Source organism: Chiloscyllium plagiosum, chromosome 25 (assembly GCF_004010195.1).
Source record: "Chiloscyllium plagiosum isolate BGI_BamShark_2017 chromosome 25, ASM401019v2, whole genome shotgun sequence".
NCBI lineage: Eukaryota > Metazoa > Chordata > Chondrichthyes > Orectolobiformes > Hemiscylliidae > Chiloscyllium > Chiloscyllium plagiosum.
Genome location: NC_057734.1, coordinates 42,851,322 through 42,869,360, shown reverse-complemented (window position 1 = coordinate 42,869,360; position 18,039 = coordinate 42,851,322). Strand labels below are relative to the sequence as shown.

At 44.0% G+C, this 18,039-nt stretch overlaps 1 protein-coding gene across 1 annotated transcript in view; it reads left to right on the top strand.

The window, feature by feature from the left end:
- Positions 1-18,039, top strand: part of si:ch211-102c2.8 — a 122,711-nt gene that overhangs the window by 367 nt on the left and 104,305 nt on the right. The window lies entirely within an intron of this gene.

Genomic DNA, 18,039 nt, shown 5'->3' with positions numbered 1-18,039 from the left:
GCTCGGGAAGTGATTGCTGGGCCTCTTGCTGAGATATTTGCATCATTGTTAGTCACAGATGAGGCGCCAGAAGACTGGAGGTTGACTAACGTGGTGCCACTATTTAAGAAAGGTGGTAAGGAAAAGCCAGGGAACTATAAATTGGTGAGTCTGACATTGGTGGTGGGCAAGTTGTTGGAGGGAATCCTGAGGGACAGGATTTACATGTATTTGGAAAGGCAAGGACTGATTAGGAATAGTCAGCATGGCTATGTGCGTGGGAAATCATGTCTCGTGAACTCGAGCTTTTTGAAGAAGTAACAGAGGATTGAAGAGGGCAGAGCAGTGGAGGTGATCTATATGGACTTCAGTAAGTCGTTTTGACAAGGTTCCTCATGGGAGCCTGGCTGGCAAGGTTAGATCTCAAGGAATATAGGGAGAACTAGCCATTTGGATACAGAACTGGCTCGATGGTAGAAGACATGAGGGGCATGGATAGGGTAAATAGATACTTTTTTTCCCTGGTAGAAGACATGATTATAAAGTCATGAGGGGCATGGATAGGGTAAATAGATACTTTTTTTTCCCCCTGGGGTGGGGGAGGAGAAGTAGAGGGCATAGGTTTAGGGTAAGAGAGGAAAGATTTAAAAGGGACCTAAGGGGCAATTTTTTTCATGCAGAGGGTAGTGTGTATATTGAATAAGCTGCCAGAGGAAATGGTGAAGGCTGGTACAATTACACCTGTCTGGGTGGGTATATGAATAGGAACGGTTCAGAGGGATATGAACCAGGTGCTGGCAGGTGGGACTAGATTAGGTTAGGATATCTGATCGGCATGGACAAGTTGGACTGAAGGGTCTGTTTCTGTGCTGTACATCTCTATGACTATTTGCAAGTATATTACTGCTACTATTGCCTGTTACCACTGGAACAGTTTGGGAGGTGGCTTTACAACACCCTGTAATGGGAGTAAATGATCGTTTTCATTAATCTCAAGCAGTTTTGCTTTGCAGGATATACTGCTGAGCCACTAAACCCATGAATAAAAGTCACCAATTGCAAGCTCTACCTGCTGCAGCTCTTGACAAAACCAGTCTAAGCATCTACCCATCTGAAAAGGTGTAACGTGTTTACTAATAAATATTGGATGTTATGTGCAACGTACTGACTAATACCACATTAAGCTTTCATTTTTACATTTGTTTTGAGTTAGTTTTATTGTGCAGTTATCTCCCCTCCCAAAGAAGCAGACCCATTCAGAGCACAAACTGTTTCTGCTTCCAAATTAAATTACCTTGATGTGCGAGAGTTTAGACATTGAGGGAGGAATTCTCAGATCTCAGAACAACTGAAATGTGGTCCTTGGGCAATTTTGGTCATCACTAGTATTTTTTTTAGCAGCTATGATTCCAGCTATTTGCTAGATATTTTCTAAACACCCTGTTCAGAGATGATATTGACACATCTTGAGAGCAGTTGGAACCTGAATCTGGACCTTCAGGCCCCTAGCTATGATACTCAATGTACCTTGATATCAAGTCAGCTGTTTTCTGTTTCTTGGCATTCAGTTGCAATGAGGTCTGGAGCAGAGTGAGCCGAGATTGCCTGAATGAAGTCTCAATAAGCTGGTATGGTCACTTGATGGTATTATTGATAATCCTTCCATCAGTTGCCCGGTGGTTGATTGGGGGAAGCTGATACAAGAGTAATTGCTAGATTTAACAAAATGAAGAACTGCAGATGCTGATGAACTTGTCCTTTAACTCCTGTCACATTCTTCAGATCAAAGGTTTGACCGTGGGGACCTGCATGGCCCCCAGTTATGCCTGACCACTTATTCAAATTCTACTAAGGTCCCTACCCACAACTCTTTCTCTGGTACATCAATGACATCACAGTGCGGCTTCCCTCATTTGGAATTGGACAACTGATCAATTTTGCTTCCAATTTCCACACTGTTCCTACCTTCACCTGGTCCTTCTCTGACTCCATCCTTCTCTTTCTCGACATCTGTTTCCATTTCTGGGGATAGGCTACTGATTGATATGCGCTAGAGATTCAGCAGATCCGGCAGGACCTGTGGAGAGAAAGCACAGTTAATGTTTCCAGTCCAGTGACTCCTCTTCAGAACTGATTGGAGCTAGGAAAAAATATACATGCTATGATAGAGGGTTGGGGGAAGTGGAATAGGCAGAGACAGAAATAAAAATAGACAAAGGAATGGTTGATAGTAAACCAGAAAGGGAGAAAAGCTATTGATGGGGACAATTAGTAGTTGAAAATAAGTTTTTAATGCTGACAGCAACCCATTTCATGATGGTCTGTGCTGTGGGAGTTGCTAAAGGACATGGAAGCAAGTGTTAAGGCTGTAAAATTATTGATCTCTGTTGAATCCTGAAAGCTACAGAGTCACCAAGCAGATGAGCTGCTGTCCTTTCAGCTTGTACTAAGCCTTGATGGAGCTCTGCAATGGGACCCAGACAAAGATGTCAGAGCCGAGGAAGACAGTGTGGAAACGCAAGGCACCTGGAATCTCAATCCTTTTTACACAGATGTTCTGCAAAGTAGTCACCCAGTTTGCATTTCACCTGTAGAGGAAACCACATTGTGAGCAGCAAATATGGTAGACAAGATTGAGTGAAGTGCAGGTTCACCTGGAAGGTGTATTTGGAGCCCTGAATAGTGAGGAAGGAGGAGGCAAAATGGCAAATGTTGCACCTTCTGCAATTGAATGGGATGAGGGGGACATGTTGCAAGTGGACCAGGAGTAGATCAGGATGTCCCAGAGGGAACCAGTCCTTATGAAATGCTGACAAGGAAAGGGAGGGGAATTTGTGTCATGTCATGATACCCTGTTGGAGGTGTTGGAAATGGCAGTTCATGATCCTTTGGATGTGGAGGATGTTGGTGTGGAAAGTGAGAACCAGGGGGATCCCATCAGTGTTATGTGAAGGAAGAGAAGAGGTAAGGGCAGCAGTGCAGGAAATGGGTCAAACATGGCTTAGGATCCTGTCAATCATGCTGATGGGAAATCTTTAGTTGAGGAAAAAGGTGGATATTTCTCAGGATCCCTGCAGATGATATATCATCAGAACACGTGATGGCGATGGAAAGCCTGGGAGAATGGAGTGGATTCTACATGAGGCCAGGTGTGAGGAGATATAGTTCAGGTAACTGTGGGAGTTGGTGAGCTTTTAGTGCATGTCAGTCAGCGCCCTATGCCCAGAAATGGAAACAGATGTCAAGAAAGAGAAGGACCAGGTGAAGGTGAGAACAGTGTGGAAATTGGAAGCAAACTTGACCAGTTTTCCAATTCCAAATGAGAGAAGCAGCACTGATGATGTAATTGATGTACCAGAGAAAGAGTAGTGGCTAGGGACCTTAGTAGAATTGAACAAAAAGCAAACAGGCATAACTGGGGCCCATGCAGATGCCAATGGTCAAATCTTTGATCTGAAGAACATGACAGATGTTAAAGGAGAAGTTGTTCAAAGTGAGGCCAGGCAGAGGAGAGTGGTGGTGGATGGGGACGGTTCTGGAGTTATTTTCAGGGAGAAACAGAGAGCCGCAAGACCGTCCTGATGTGGGATGGGCATGTGGCGGGATTGCATATCCATGGTGAAGAGAAGGTAGCTGGAGCCTGCTAAACTGGAAATTTTGGAACTGACATACATCTTCAATTTTTCTGATGCTTTAAGTGGGAAGGGACTAGACGATGAGAAAGATTTAAGTCAAGGTCACTGGGTGGCATGGTGGCACAGTGGTTAGCACTGCTGCCTCAGTGCCAGAGACCTGGGTTCAATTCCAGCCTTGGGTAACTGTGTGGAGTTTGCACATTCTTCCCGTGTCTGCGTGGGTTTCTTCCAGGTGCTCCAGTTTCCTTCCACAGTCCAAAGATGTGTAGGTTAGGTGAATTGGGCTTGCTAAATTGCCCGTAGTGTTAGGTGTAGGGGAATGGGTCTGGGGTGTGTTGCTCTTCGGGGGGTCGGTGTGGACTTGTTGGGCTGAAGGGCCTGTTTCCACACTAAGTATTCTAATCATATATGTTCCATGTGGGAGAAGTTCCCAATTTTTGTGGTAAGGGAACACCTGAACATTGACTCGAGATGCCAATGCAAATCTCAATTAGAATATTTTGCCTGTGGCTGACTAATTCTGGGATGCACCACTGCTGAGCATTGCAAAAATCCATAGTCATTGTTCTGTCCTGTAATTGAGCTGCTTCTTAATGTCACATGGAGTGAACTAAATGGCTCGACCATACTGTATTTGATATTGGTGACCTTGGGGTAAGGCACAGTGAGATCATGTATTTGACATTTGCAAACATACTGCCATTGTTTCAAACTGGTCTTGCATGAAGCATTGCCATCACTGATGGGGATATTCATGGAAACTAATCCCCCTCTTAGTTGTCAGATTGTCCACCAAGATTCCTGACTGGGTGAGGCAAAGGATAGATATAGATTGTTCCAATCATCACTCTGGGAGTGCTTAGTTCTATCTGTTACTTTGATCCAAAAAAATGGAATTGCTGAGAAAACTCAGCAGGTCTGGCAGCATCTGTGGAGAGAAATCAGAGTTAACATTTCAGGTCAAGTAACCATTCGTCAGAACTGATGGAAAACTCGGAAAATATTGGTTTATCTGCAGAACAGCGGGAGGGAGTAAGGAGTAAAGGATAGGTGGGGCTAGAGCGCAGAGAAGAACAGTTGGGCGAACAAAGGAATGGGTAACGATCTGACTAGGAGAATGAATAGCTATTAATGGGGACTGTTAGTGGCTAAAAATGGGTTGTGTGTAATAGCAGACTGTGTGATAACAAGGCCTGGTGTGCGGGGGTTGGGGTAAGCACATGATGGGAGAGCTCAAGCCCTAAAGTTCGAGAACTCGGTACTGAATCCAGAATCATGCAGAGTCCAAAAACTGTTGCTTTTGATGTTTGACATGTAACTCTGTGGAGTATCACATGGACTTAGTATCTCATTCTCAGGTAAAGCATGTGTTGCCTCCAGCATCCCTCCTTCACATTGGATTGATTACCCAGTGAGATGGTTAGAGGTATGAGGGACTTGATAAACTGAGGTTACAGATTCTCTCTGTCGCCCTTCAACTGGGCGCTAAAATTCCCGCCCGCTGCTTCCGGAGTCCTCCCGTTGCTTGGCGACTGGGACCGGGACTTCCGGCGTCCTTTTGGTTACTGGGCGACCATCCCGGGAGCTGTCAATCAGCCGCGCGGTGGCTCCCAGCTGCTGAGGGAGAGCGGAGTGAGTACCCACTGGGGAAAGGAAGGACTTGGGAATTGTTCGCAGCCATTTGAAAAGGACGGTAAAAAAAAAACCAAAATTAATGAAGCTAATTCCTTCTTTCCTGATTGTGTTTCTGTACGAAGTGGATTGGTTTGCATTATTGGAAAATTATCATTTGCCTTGTGTGTGAACAGTTTGATTTTATTTTTTGCAAAATTTGCAGCCCAGAGTGATTGTGAACTGATGGGCCCTCGTCCCTTGGTTGGTTGCCAAGTTGACGGCGCCATCCAAATGCAGGTTGTGTTTTCTAGGGTGCGCTTTCTGAATGGCTACAGCAACCGTCCCCGGTGAGAGCTCGGGGCGATTAAATTCTCTTTACTCACTCGCACGTTTCATGGTTCCCACGATTAAAGGTTCGAAAGTTCCTTTTCTTGTCGGACGAACGCGTGGAGAAAGGGGTGAAAGAGCCCTTGAGGGTAGGAAGTGGACTGTGATTTAGAAAACAGATAGTCATTCTTCTGCTCATTAGCATCCTCCTTTTCAAAGATGTTGTCAAAGTTTTGAGTGAGCATTGCCCTCTCGCTTTTGTGGCACAAATCATGTTGTTCCTGACCAGCGTTGGAGGTCGAGCTGGGTCACAGAGGTCGGTCTCCTTCAACTAGTGCAGCTCTGCCTCGATTGAAAAGAGAGCTGTGAGAAATTACAGAGGCAGTGGAGAGGAGGGTGAGAAAAGATTGGGCGAGGAAAGGAAATAAACGGAAATAAGTGTCCTGTGGATTATTGATATGCTTCTTTTGCTTTGAGGAAATTTGGATATATCAAAAAGAACAGTGGTCAGATTTATTGGTCTGAGAACTTCCCACAAGAACCTCTCTGTCTCAGTTGGTGTTGTATCTCGTTGCCCGTTTAGACTTGGGTTTCAATTTTACTCACGTTTTGCTTTGTCCTGGATGGGTTTGACACCATCCAGGACAAAGCAGACCGCTTGATTGGCATCACTTCCACAAAGATTCAGTCCCTCCATCACCCACTCACAGTAACAGTAATCAATGTGTATTATTCACAGATGCATTGCAGAAATTCCCCTTCCAAACCAATCACCACTATTATCTCGAAAGGCAAGGGGCAGTAGATACGTCAAACATCACTACCTTTAAGTTTCTCTCCAAACCATCACCATTGCTGTTAATCTATCCCCGTTCCTTCAATGCCACCAAGTCAAAATTCCGGAATTCCCTCCCTAATGACTACGGCCTTGCAAGTAGACAGCTCACCACCACCTTCAAGGACAATAACTGCTGGCCCACATCCCACAATACATTAAAAACACATGTAATATGTGGGATTTCATCAACTGCGTTTAAAAGCCATGATACACAATATCAACCATCTGAGGTCTCTTGTGGCACAGTGATTTACCTTTGAGCCAGGAGGTTTGGTTCCAGTCCCACTGACACCAAATCCAAATGGGTTGATTAAAAATATCTGCACAATCTCAACCACATAGAATTGTGGAGTCATAGAGATGAACAGCGCAGAAACAGACCCTTTGAGCCGACGTCTCCATGCCAACCAGATGTGCTAAATTAATCTGGCCCCTTTTGCCAGCATTTGGCCCAAATCATGTTAAACCCTTCCTTGTCATATACTCTTCCAGATGCCTTTTAAATGTTGTATGATCTTCATCGACCCTCTCTGATATTTAATCAAAGAACCTAATTGTGTCAGACATGATTTTCAACTAACAAATCCATGCTGAGTGGTGTTTATGTTTTTTTCCAGATGCCACTTCATTGCATCCCAGATTGGCCTGTTGACTCCTCTCCCATATTTTGTACAGGCTCCAGCATTTGTAGTTCTCTGGGGTCCTTTCCATATCTATGTAAGGTTTATGGTCAGAACCTTCATTACCATCATTTAAGCTCTTCAATTCACTATTATCAGTTCCACTCTTATGTCTTCCTGTGACCTAGGATGCACCTGATCTGGAATGGATGATTTTTCAACCTTGAGCAACTATACTCCACAGCAAATTCTGAGACAAAGAGTGTGGAGGCATAATGTGACAGACTGTGGCTCTGGTGCACTGTCAGTGGTCACTGGTATGCACCCGAATGTCTGTGATCCCTTCATACTACGAGCTTCAACAAAAGGGAAATATTTGGAGTGAGTTTTATCATTAAAAGTTGTGCAAGGTTCATAGCGAGCATAAATGGAATAGGTTTCAGCTGTGGCTCAGAGTTAACAGTTACTTCTGAGACCAAAAGTTGCAGATTCAAGACTCAGCACCTAACCACTGCTCACAGGTCGCCAGCCCTTACCCCACTCTCTCCCACCACACCGAAAAAATCCCCAAACATCATGCCCACCTCTATCTATCCAGTGTGTTTTATCAATTTTTGGCAATTTTTAGTATGAGATTAACACCAGTGTAGTTTATAGTGTCTGCATCATCATCAACAAGTAAAATAGTGTTACAGGCAAACATATGAACAATATATAACAGGTATCATTGCTTATGAATTTATCCTGACCATCCCTTATTAAATCATTCAAATCCCAATATTTCTTTTTTTAAATATTTGCCTGTGCAATATTTTATTATTTTATTTCATGTTCCTTGATCATTTAATTTCATAATTCCTCTTTGGCCCCCACATTGATGTTTAGATTTCTGTCCTAATCTCATCATTATGTTCCTTGCCTTGTTCTCCTCTATTTTGAATGTATTTCATGCATATTTCATTCTTTGTTCTCAGCATTTCACTGATGTATTATATTTATCCACTTATGTCTTTGTGTTAAGTTTATTCTTGCTTTAGCAGAATATATGTTTCCTGGTCTTTCTTGAACACTGTTTTAAGTAGAGTCATAAGGGTTATAGAGATGTACAGCATGGAAGCAGACCCTTTGGTCCAACTTGTCCATGCTGACTGGATATCCCAACCCAATCTAGTCCCACCGGCCAATACCCAGCCCATATCCCTCCAAACCCTTCCTATTCATATACCCAATATATGGTGGAGGCAATCGTACTAGCCTCCACCATTTCCTCTGGGCAGCTCATTCCATACATGTACCACCCTCTGCATGAAAACTTTGCCCCTCCGGTCCCTTTTATATCTTTCCCCTCTCACCCTAAACCTATGCCCTCTAGGTCTGGACTCCCCAACCCCAGCAAATCGACTTTGTCTATTTATCTTATCCATGCCCCTCATGATTTTATAAACCTCCATAAGGTCAACCCTCAGCCTCCAACGCTCCAGGGAAAGCAGCCCCAGCCTGTTCAGCCTCTCCCTATAGCTCAAGTCCTCCAATCCTGGCAACATCCTTGTAAATCTTTTATGAACCCTTTCAAGTTTCACAACATTCTTCTGATAGGAGGATCAGATTTGCATGCAATATTCCAAAAGTGGAATGTATATAGGACTGTTCCTGATTCACTTGCAAGAAACCCAACAAGAGAGGATGAGCTACTGGAGTCTAGGAATGGAAATAAATAAGAACAAGTAAAAAGATGTAGGGCAGTATGGTGGCTCAGTGGTTAACACTGCTGCCTCACAGCACATGACCTCCCAACTCCTGTACTCAATACTCTGATGAATAAAGGAAAGCATACCAAACGCTGCCTTCACTATCCTATTTACCTGCGACTCCTCTTTCAAGGAGCTATGAACCTGCACTTCAAGGTCTCTCTGTTCAGCAACACTCCCTAGGACCTTATCATTAAGTGTATAAGTCCTGCTAAGATTTGCTTTCCCAAAATGCAGCACCTCGCATTTATCTAAATTAAATTCCATCTGCCATTTCTCAGCCAATTGGCCATCTGGTCCAGATCCTGTTGTTATCTGAGGCAACCTTCTTCACTGTCCACGACACCTCCAATGTTTCCTATTGCTGCTCTACAGTATTGCTTGTCAATATTATCCTTTTTATTTTCCAAAGTTCGATTGTCAGACTACGATGTTATCTTTTCTCCAAATCATTGTTTTGATTTTCTTGATGTTTATGCCCCTTGCAATCATTATCTCAGAACCTATACATTATGGTAACTGTTGCCTACATGTTCCCCTACTTCAACTTTTTTCTTTAAATATTCCCTACCGTGTGGAAACAGGTCCTTTGGCCCAACATGTTCACATCAACCCTCCAGAGAGTAACCCACCCAGACCCATTTCCCTCTGACTAATGCACCAAACACTATGAGCAATTTAGCACGGCCAATTCACCTGATCTGCGCATCTTTGGACTGTGGGAGGAAACCCACGCAGACACTGGGAGAATATGCAAACTCCACACAGACAATCGCCTGAGGCTGGGATTGAACCCAGCTCCCTGGTGCTGTGAGGCAGCAGTGTTAACCACTGAGCCACCATACTGCCCTACATCTTTTTACTTGTTCTTATTCATTTCCATTCCTAGACTCCAGTAGTTCATCCTCTCTTGTTGGGTTTCTTGCAAGTGAATCAGGAACAGTCCTATATACATTGCCGAAACTCCATTCCCTTCTGCCTTTCACCTACAACTTTTGAACAAATAATTTGGGGACATTTGATGTCCTCCAGAATTATTATTCTATTTCTTTCTTATATATTATTGTTTTGAACATTTTTTCCTTCATTTCCTTTCCATTATTTAGATGAATTGATTTTTAAAAAAGAACTCATCCATGGGATTTGGGGGCTGCTGGCTGAGCAGTGTTTATTGTTCATTCCATTTATTGTTCATTCCGAGCAGCCCTTGGAAAGCTGGTGGTGAGCTGGTTTCTTGAACAGGGTGTAGGTAGACCCGGGTGCCACTGCGGAGGGAGTTCCAAGAATTTGATTCAGTGACACTGGAGGAATAATTATTAAACTGATCTTAACATATTTTATCTCCATTCACATTAATTCTGTTTATGTTTCATTGATGACATGTTTATACTGCCTTTATCATATAGCTAAAAATCACACAACACCAGGGTTATAGTCCAACAGGTTCATTTGGAAGTACAAGCTTTCAGACCACTGCTCCTTCATCAGGTAACTAGTGAGGCAGGGTCATAAGACACAGAATTTATAGGAAAAGATTATAGTGTCATGCAACTGATATGATATGTTGATCAAACCTAGATTGCTGTTTAGTAATTTACTTCCCCTTTTTAGATATATTATACCTTGAATTGTTTAATTCCCTGACCTGATGTTTCATAAAAGTATCCAAGTTGTCATAAAGAAAACCATCTATGTCTTTGGGTCTGGCCTCCATGTGTAGTGACCATAGTTCACTCTCATCAGAGAGGGAAATGACTGTTGATGGTTTAACTCTGAGGGTCACCACAGCTCAGGCAAAGAGGTGAGGTTGAGAAGACAGAGCCTTTATGGTGACCTCAGCCAGTGCAGGAATTGAACCCATGCTGATGGCATCACTCTGTATCACCAACCAATGAGCTAACCAACTCCCGAGGTAGGCAAATAGGAGGCTGGAAGAACACAACAAGCCAGGCAGCATCAGCAGGTGGAGAGGCCAATGTCCTGGATGTAACCCTCCCTCAGGACCTGGTTTGCTCTGTTCTTCCAGCCTCCTGCTTGTCTCCCTTGGAAACCAACATCTGCAGTTTTTTTGTCTCTAACCAACTCCCGAGCTTACATGTAACTTCAGACCCACCGCAACATTGCCTTTTGAATAGCCCACTGTTGATAACAAATTCTGGCTTTATCATTTACACTCTCATCCCATGAAAGGATAAATAAAAAAGCAGCACAAATTATATCTGGTTTGTGTATCTTATTTTTGTCTCCATTTCCCTTGTTTTATGATGGGCACTTTGCACATTACTGTGCAGATAGCTTGGCTAATTTTGATTGTTGCTCCGTCTATATTATTTTCAATCATCTTTTTCCACTCCTTAGAATAAATATTTATTCTCACTCATTTTTGTTTGTGTTTAGTTTAGTCTATACTCTGCCTTCCTGTTTATAATTAGGTTTAATTTCTTGATCCTTCCATATTAGTAGTTTAAAGCCTTAACCATCTGTCTACAATTTCTCTGGGGACCTTGGTCCCATTCTATTTCAGGTGGTGCCTGTCCCATCAGCATCACTCTTTAGTGTTCCAGTACCTGGTTTAATAATAAACAATCATTCTTTCTCAAATCTAACAAAAGTGATGCATAGGTTGAAACTTGCTGTCAATTTGAAATGCTGATGGGCAGCAAATTTGTCCTGGAGAGGGAGAAAGTTAGAAATCCAAAGTGCTCCTCAGAGGAGCAAAATAGGAATGCGGTGGTAATAGGGAATCTAGCCACATGATGGTTCTGATATCTGTCTCTATGACAATTTGCGCAAGGCATATCTTTTTAGTCCTAACTCCTAATTACCATTCCACAGACTCTCCTCCCAGTTTCAGCAATGGATCACAAAATCTCAATGCTCCCTGGCCTTTTCAAGTTCCTCCCTGATCATCTAAAATGATCACTTATCCTTGATTTGGATAGATAATACACCCTTCAGTAATTTCATTTATGGTTGCTGTGATTACTGATTACTGACTCCCAATCAATGCACTATCCTGCTCTCCCAACACAGTACTTTGCACCTGTATCATTTGCTCCCTCTCCAGGGCATATTTGCTGACCATCAGCACGTCAATTTAACCACAAGTTTCAACTTAAGTGTCACCGTTATTAGGGTGACTCAATAAAAGAGCAATATAAACTAATACCATCGCGGCAACAATAACAGTCTAAGCCCTTTGCACGTTCCTTGGTATTTCTCTCAACTGTTAATAAGGAGGCACCAGTAAGTAGTCTTTGGATAATTTAGTGTCCTTGACATGAGAGTATGGTCCTGATATTTTACACGTTTGCCTACTGTTCTAACCATTGTAAATCCCAACTTCAGTTGTCAAGATTCTGCTATGAGGAAAGATTTGAAGTATACAGCAGATAGATGGGCATTGAAAAGAGGAAAAAGTGATGTAATATTTGTCTTTAATATTGGCAGACTTACTCAGCGTAGTGCCCCACAGTGCCAGGGACCAAAGTTCAATTCCAGCCGCGGGTGACTGACTGTGTGGAGTTTGCACATTCTCCCCGTGTCTGCGTGGGTTTCCTCCGGGTGCTTCGGTTTCCTCCCACAATCCAAAGATGTGCAGGTCGGATGGGAACTGGTTTCTGAAGAGGTGGTGGGTGTGGTTGGTGTACCGGATGTTGGTGGGAATTGTCTGTACCAAGGGGTAAAAACTGGAATCGAAGTAGGAAGAAATGAGTTCCGTGGTGCAGGAGCATGAGGAGATGATGGGTTGGCCAGGGTGTTTTGGTTTGTGGATCTTAGGGAGCAGGTAGAACGGGGTAGTGCAGGGCTGGGGGAACTATGAGGTTGGAGGCAGTGGGGGGGGAGATTACTAGAGGCAATGAGGTCACAGACCGTGTGAGTGATTTTGGCCTGATGGGTCACAGTGGGGTCATGGTCAAGGGGGAGGTAGGGCCTGATGTCGGAGAACTGGCCTACAGCCTGTGGAACATAGAGGTCTGTCCTCCGGACTACTTCTGCCCCACCTTCTGTCAGTGGGTTTGATGATGAAACATGTGGAGAGAGGGGAGTGCTGCACATTCGGAGGGGGGTGAGATTGGAGTAGGTGAGGGGCATGGAGAAATTGATGCTCTGATGTCATGTCAGCACTCAGTAATAAAGAGTTCCAGGGTGAGTAAGAGGCTAGGGGTGGGGTGAGTGTCCAAGTGGAAGAAGAAGGTTGGAGGGGGGAGAACGGGAGGGAGGGTGCAAGTCTTTGTCAAAGAAGGAAGCATGGAGGCAGAGGAAGGAGAAGAGCTCCACGTTGTGGTGAGTATGGAACTGGTTGAGGTGGGAACAGCGAGGGGGAGCATGAACGTGAGGACAGACTGTTTGGCCTCAGAGAGTTCGAGTTCATGAGGGGGCGGGGGGGAAGGTGAATATTTGGCAATATAAAAACTAAGACATTGAACAAAATTTGATGTGAGCTAACTAAGGGAATATTAGTTCAGGTAGTCTTAGAAGTAGGGGATGTTGAGGAGAAAGGTAGATTTAAGGGAGAAATTTCCGTAGTTTACAGCCTCAACAACCGAAATTACCACCGATGGTGAGAAAAAGGACAGGGAGTTGGACAGAAGGGAAGCCTTTTTGCAGTGGGGTTGGTGTGTGGGAAGTTCGCAAAGGTTAGGAATTTGAACATGAGGTTGACAATTTTTAAGACACTTTGTAAATCAGTTGTGTATCTGGAGTGAGACTGCTGACTAAGGTACAGAACCCCATATATCAATCAAAATCACACAATTGATTTGCACTTATATTTAAAATGTCCCTTTTAGGAGAACTTAGCTTTGCATAAAGGCACCTTCATTGCCTTCATGTGCCAGAAGCCATGTGTTCCGAGTTGTTACGAACTGTTTGGAACATTTGATCAACAATGCCACTGGCAGTCTGGTGGTTTTGTACACAGCCAGTCCTCTTTAGCCTGGGGGATTCTGGAAGCTCTGGCCATTTTTGCAGTGCTCTGTGTAACCGCATTTGAAATCAACACTTCAAAAACCCAAAATGAACAGCAAACGAGTTGTTCGCCGTTGACCCAAAGAGAGATCGATGTCAGATTATTGTTCAGGCTTTTGTGGTACGGGTTACCTGGGCAACAGCTGTTCAACCAGAAGCTAGTGGTTGTATTTCAGTTCAGGGAACGTGGAACTAGAACTGAAAGGTTATCAGTAGCTTAAAACTTGGCTTGGAACATAAAATAGGTGCTTGGGACAGCTCTGTTAAAAAAGTCCAACTTGATTGAGATTTATGACTTTTAGCAATTTTTTAAAATGCTGTTTTTATCTTGTGATCTTGATAAGCTGTGGTCCGCTGGGGTTCAGCACTTTGTGTTCAGTTCTTCAAAGTTATTTCACTCACTTTGGCATATTCTGAATGATGAATGTCACATTAAACCAAGGCTCTTTCCGTGCTCTAGAGTGGATATATAAGATTCCCCTCACATTTTTTGAAGTTGAGCAAGGGATTGGTTAACACTTATCCATGAACCACCAAAAATTGCAGATTCGATTATTAATCACCTCGCAGTTTGTGTGTGCAAACTGGCTGTTGTAATTCTTTAGTTTTCTTTTGGAATTTATAATCTCTACATTATTTTACTGTTGTTGCAGGGACTGCAGGTTCTTTGCCAACACAACGGCAACAAAACTTGTCCAAGTCATTTTTAAAAAGATTATGTTGTCTCTGGACCCATTTGCCAGTATTTTTTTATACATCAACCCCTTTTTTCACCATCTTCAAAGGTTTTCCTGAGTCCTGCCTCTCTGTCTGTTACCTGTACCTGCAAACAATATAATTTGTTAAGGATAAAAAGATCCAGAGTTTCATACACAACTTTTAAAGCATTTAAAGGTTGGGGGTGACACAGTGGTTACACTGCTGCCTCATAACACCAGGGACTCAGGTTCAATTCCAACCTCAGGTAACTGTTTGTGTGGAGTTTGCATGTTCTCCCTATGTCTGCATGGGTTTCCTCCCACAATCCAAAAGATGTGCAGGTCAGTTGAATTGGCCGTGCTAAATTGCCCACAGTGTTAGGTGCATTAGTCAGGGGTAAATATATGGTCAGGGAGTAGGTCTAGGTGGGTTACTCTTCAGAGTGTTAGTGTGAACTTGTTTGGCCAAAGGGCCTTTTCCACACTGTAGGGATTCTAGTATTCTACCATTTTAATAGTATGTCTATGAGTCATGATTGCTTGTTTGTCTAGCGTAGGCTTTTTGCATGGCTCTGGAGCGTGTTGTTGCTGATTTGACATACTTGTTCACCTCCAGGACTGATGGTCCTTCTGGTTCTTGTTTAGTTGATGAAATCAAGTATGTCTCGTCTGCAATTTGTTGTTGAAGGGGCAGTTTCTCCCATAGGTCTTTGTAACAATAGATGTGGTTATTCACTTCCACCTTTCACAATGGAGGTGGCAACTTCATCATAGAATTTTCAAGTTAGCTAGTCTTTCTCGAGTGTGTGGAATGTTTGCTCACTGAACGCTGTCCATCTTAATTCTGGTAACGGCTTGGCTGATTTTTCAAAGTGACATTTAGCTTTCAATAGAAATTTTGATCTTATCACTCACCTCTGTTGCTATGTTTAGCTTCAGCAGTCCTGTTTCAGCTAGTGGAACAGTAGTCTTGGTACAGTGTGACATTAGATCCTGACTGAACAGATTTCTATGAATTCAGTAAGTTACTTCAATCTAAAATTGCCTTGTAAATGTTTATGATAGGTCAGTGGATTTTGTGATGGTTCTTTTTGGCAATTTTCACTGCTGTCTCAAGCCTCCATTTGACCAGGAGCAATTAGGTTTTGAAGCTGAAATTCCCATTGTTTATGGCATGTCTAAACGTTCCACTCATGAACTGGGGCTGTTGTCAATCTTCACCATATTGGAAATGCCATGATGACTGAAGTGTGCTCTCAGTGATTTCACTCGAGTAAACTGGTCTAACTCCCAGTAGTCTGAATAGTAAATACCTAGAAATACATAATCATTGTAAAGTCTACTGCAAACTTCATCCATGGTTAGTCTGTCATGATTAGCTTTTGCGATTGCTCGGTTGAATATTCTTTGAAGGACACTGCTGACTGGCATCCTCCTCAATATCATTGCTCACTTTTAACCAGTTCAGTTTTTTGCTCACCTTCTTCAGACCTGACTCTGTTCCTTGATAACTTGCTTTACCATCTCTTTCCCAGTCTTCTGAGGGGTAGTCTCTGTAATGGCAGCGGTCAAATCACTCAATTGGTTGGAGAGATGGATTGCAATGCAGAGTGACACCAAAAGCACGGGTTCAGTTCCTGCACCAGCTGAGGTTACCATAAAAGTCCTGCCTCACATCCTCATCCCTTGAAGGATGCATGGTGAAGCCCAGATTAAACTGTCCCCTTGAAAGAGGCATGGTGACCCCCAGATTAAGCTCTCCCTTTGAAGGAGGCACGGTGACCCCCAGATTAAACTCTCCCCTTGAAGGATGCATGGTGACCCCCAGGTTAAACTCTCCCTTTTAAGGAGGCACGGTGATCCTCAGGTTAAACTCTCCCCTTGAAGGATGCATGGTGACCCCCAGATTAAAGTCTCCCCTTGAAGGATGCATGGTGATCCCCAGGTTAAACTCTCCCTTTTAAGGAGGCACGGTGATCCTCAGGTTAAGCTCTCCCCTTGAAGGATGCATGGTGACCCCCAGATTAAACTCTACCCTTGAAGGATGCATGATGACCCCCAGATTAAACTCTCCCCTTGAAGGATGCATGGTGTCCCCCAGATTAAACTCTCCCTTTGAAGGAGGCATGGTGACCCCCAGATTTAACTCTCCGCTCGAAGAATGCATGGTGTCCCCCAGATTAAACTCTCCCTTTGGAGGAGGCATGGTGACCCCATATTAAACTCTCCCCTTGAAGGATGCATGGTGACCCCCATATTAAACTCTCCCCTTGAAGGATACAGGTGGACCCCCAGATTAAACTCTCCCCTTGAAGGATGCATGGTGACCCCCAGATTTAACTCTCCCCTCGAAGGATGCATGGTGACCCCCAGATTAAACTCTCCCCTTGAAGGATGCATGGTGACCCCCAGATTAAACTCTCCCCTCGAAGGATGCATGGTGATCCCCAGATTAAACTCTCCCTTTGAAGGAGGCACAGTGATCCTCAGATTAAACTCTCCCCTTGAAGGATGCATGGTGACCCCCAGATTAAACTCTCCTCTTGAAGGATGCATGGTGTCCCCCAGATTAAAATCTCCCCTTGAAGGATGCATGGTGACCCCCAGATTAAACTCTCCCCTTGAAGCAAGCATGGTGTCCCCCAGATTAAATTTTCCCCTTGAAGGAGGCATGTTGACCCCCAGATTAAATTTTCCCCTTGAAGGAGGCATGGTGACCCCCAGGTTAAACTCTCCCCTTTTGCATGGTGTCCCCCAGATTAAACTCTCCCTTTGAAGGAGACACGGTGACCCCATATTAACCTCTCCCTTTGAAGGATGCATGGTGACCCCCAGGTTAAACTCTCCCCTTTTGCATGGTGACCCTCAGATTAAACTCTCCCCTTGAAGGATGCATGGTGTCCCCCAGATTAAACTCTCCCTTTGAAGGAGGCACAGTGATCCTCAGATTAAACTCTCCCCTTGAAGGAAGCACGGTGTCCCCCAGATTAAACTCTCCCCTTGAAGGATGCATGGTGACTCCCAGATTAAACTCTCCCCTTGAAGGATGCATAGTGTCCCCCACATTAAACTCTCCCCTCGAAGGATGCATGGTGTCCCCCAGATTAAACTCTCCCCTTGAAGGATGCATGGTGACCCCTAGGTTGAACTCTCCCTTTGAAGGAGGCACGGTGACCCCCAGATTAAACTCTCCCCTTGAAGGATACACGTTGACCCCCAGATTAAACTCTCCCCTTGAAGAATGAATGATGACCCCCATATTAAACTCTCCCTTTGAAGGAGGCACGGTGGCCCCAGATTAACCTCTACCTTAGAAGGATGTATGGTGACCCCCAGATTAAACTCTCCCTTTGAAGGATGCAGATTGACCCCCAGATTAAACTCTCCCCTTGAAGGATGCATGGTGTCCCCCAGATTAAACTCTCCCTTTGAAGGAGGCACAGTGATCCTCAGATTAAACTCTCCCCTTGACAGATGCATGGTGACCCCATATTAAACTCTCTCTTTGAAGGAGGCACAATGATCCTCAGATTAGACTCTCCCCTTGTAGGAAGCATGGTGTCCCCCAGATTAAACTCTCCCCTTGAAGGATGCATGGTGTCCCGCAGA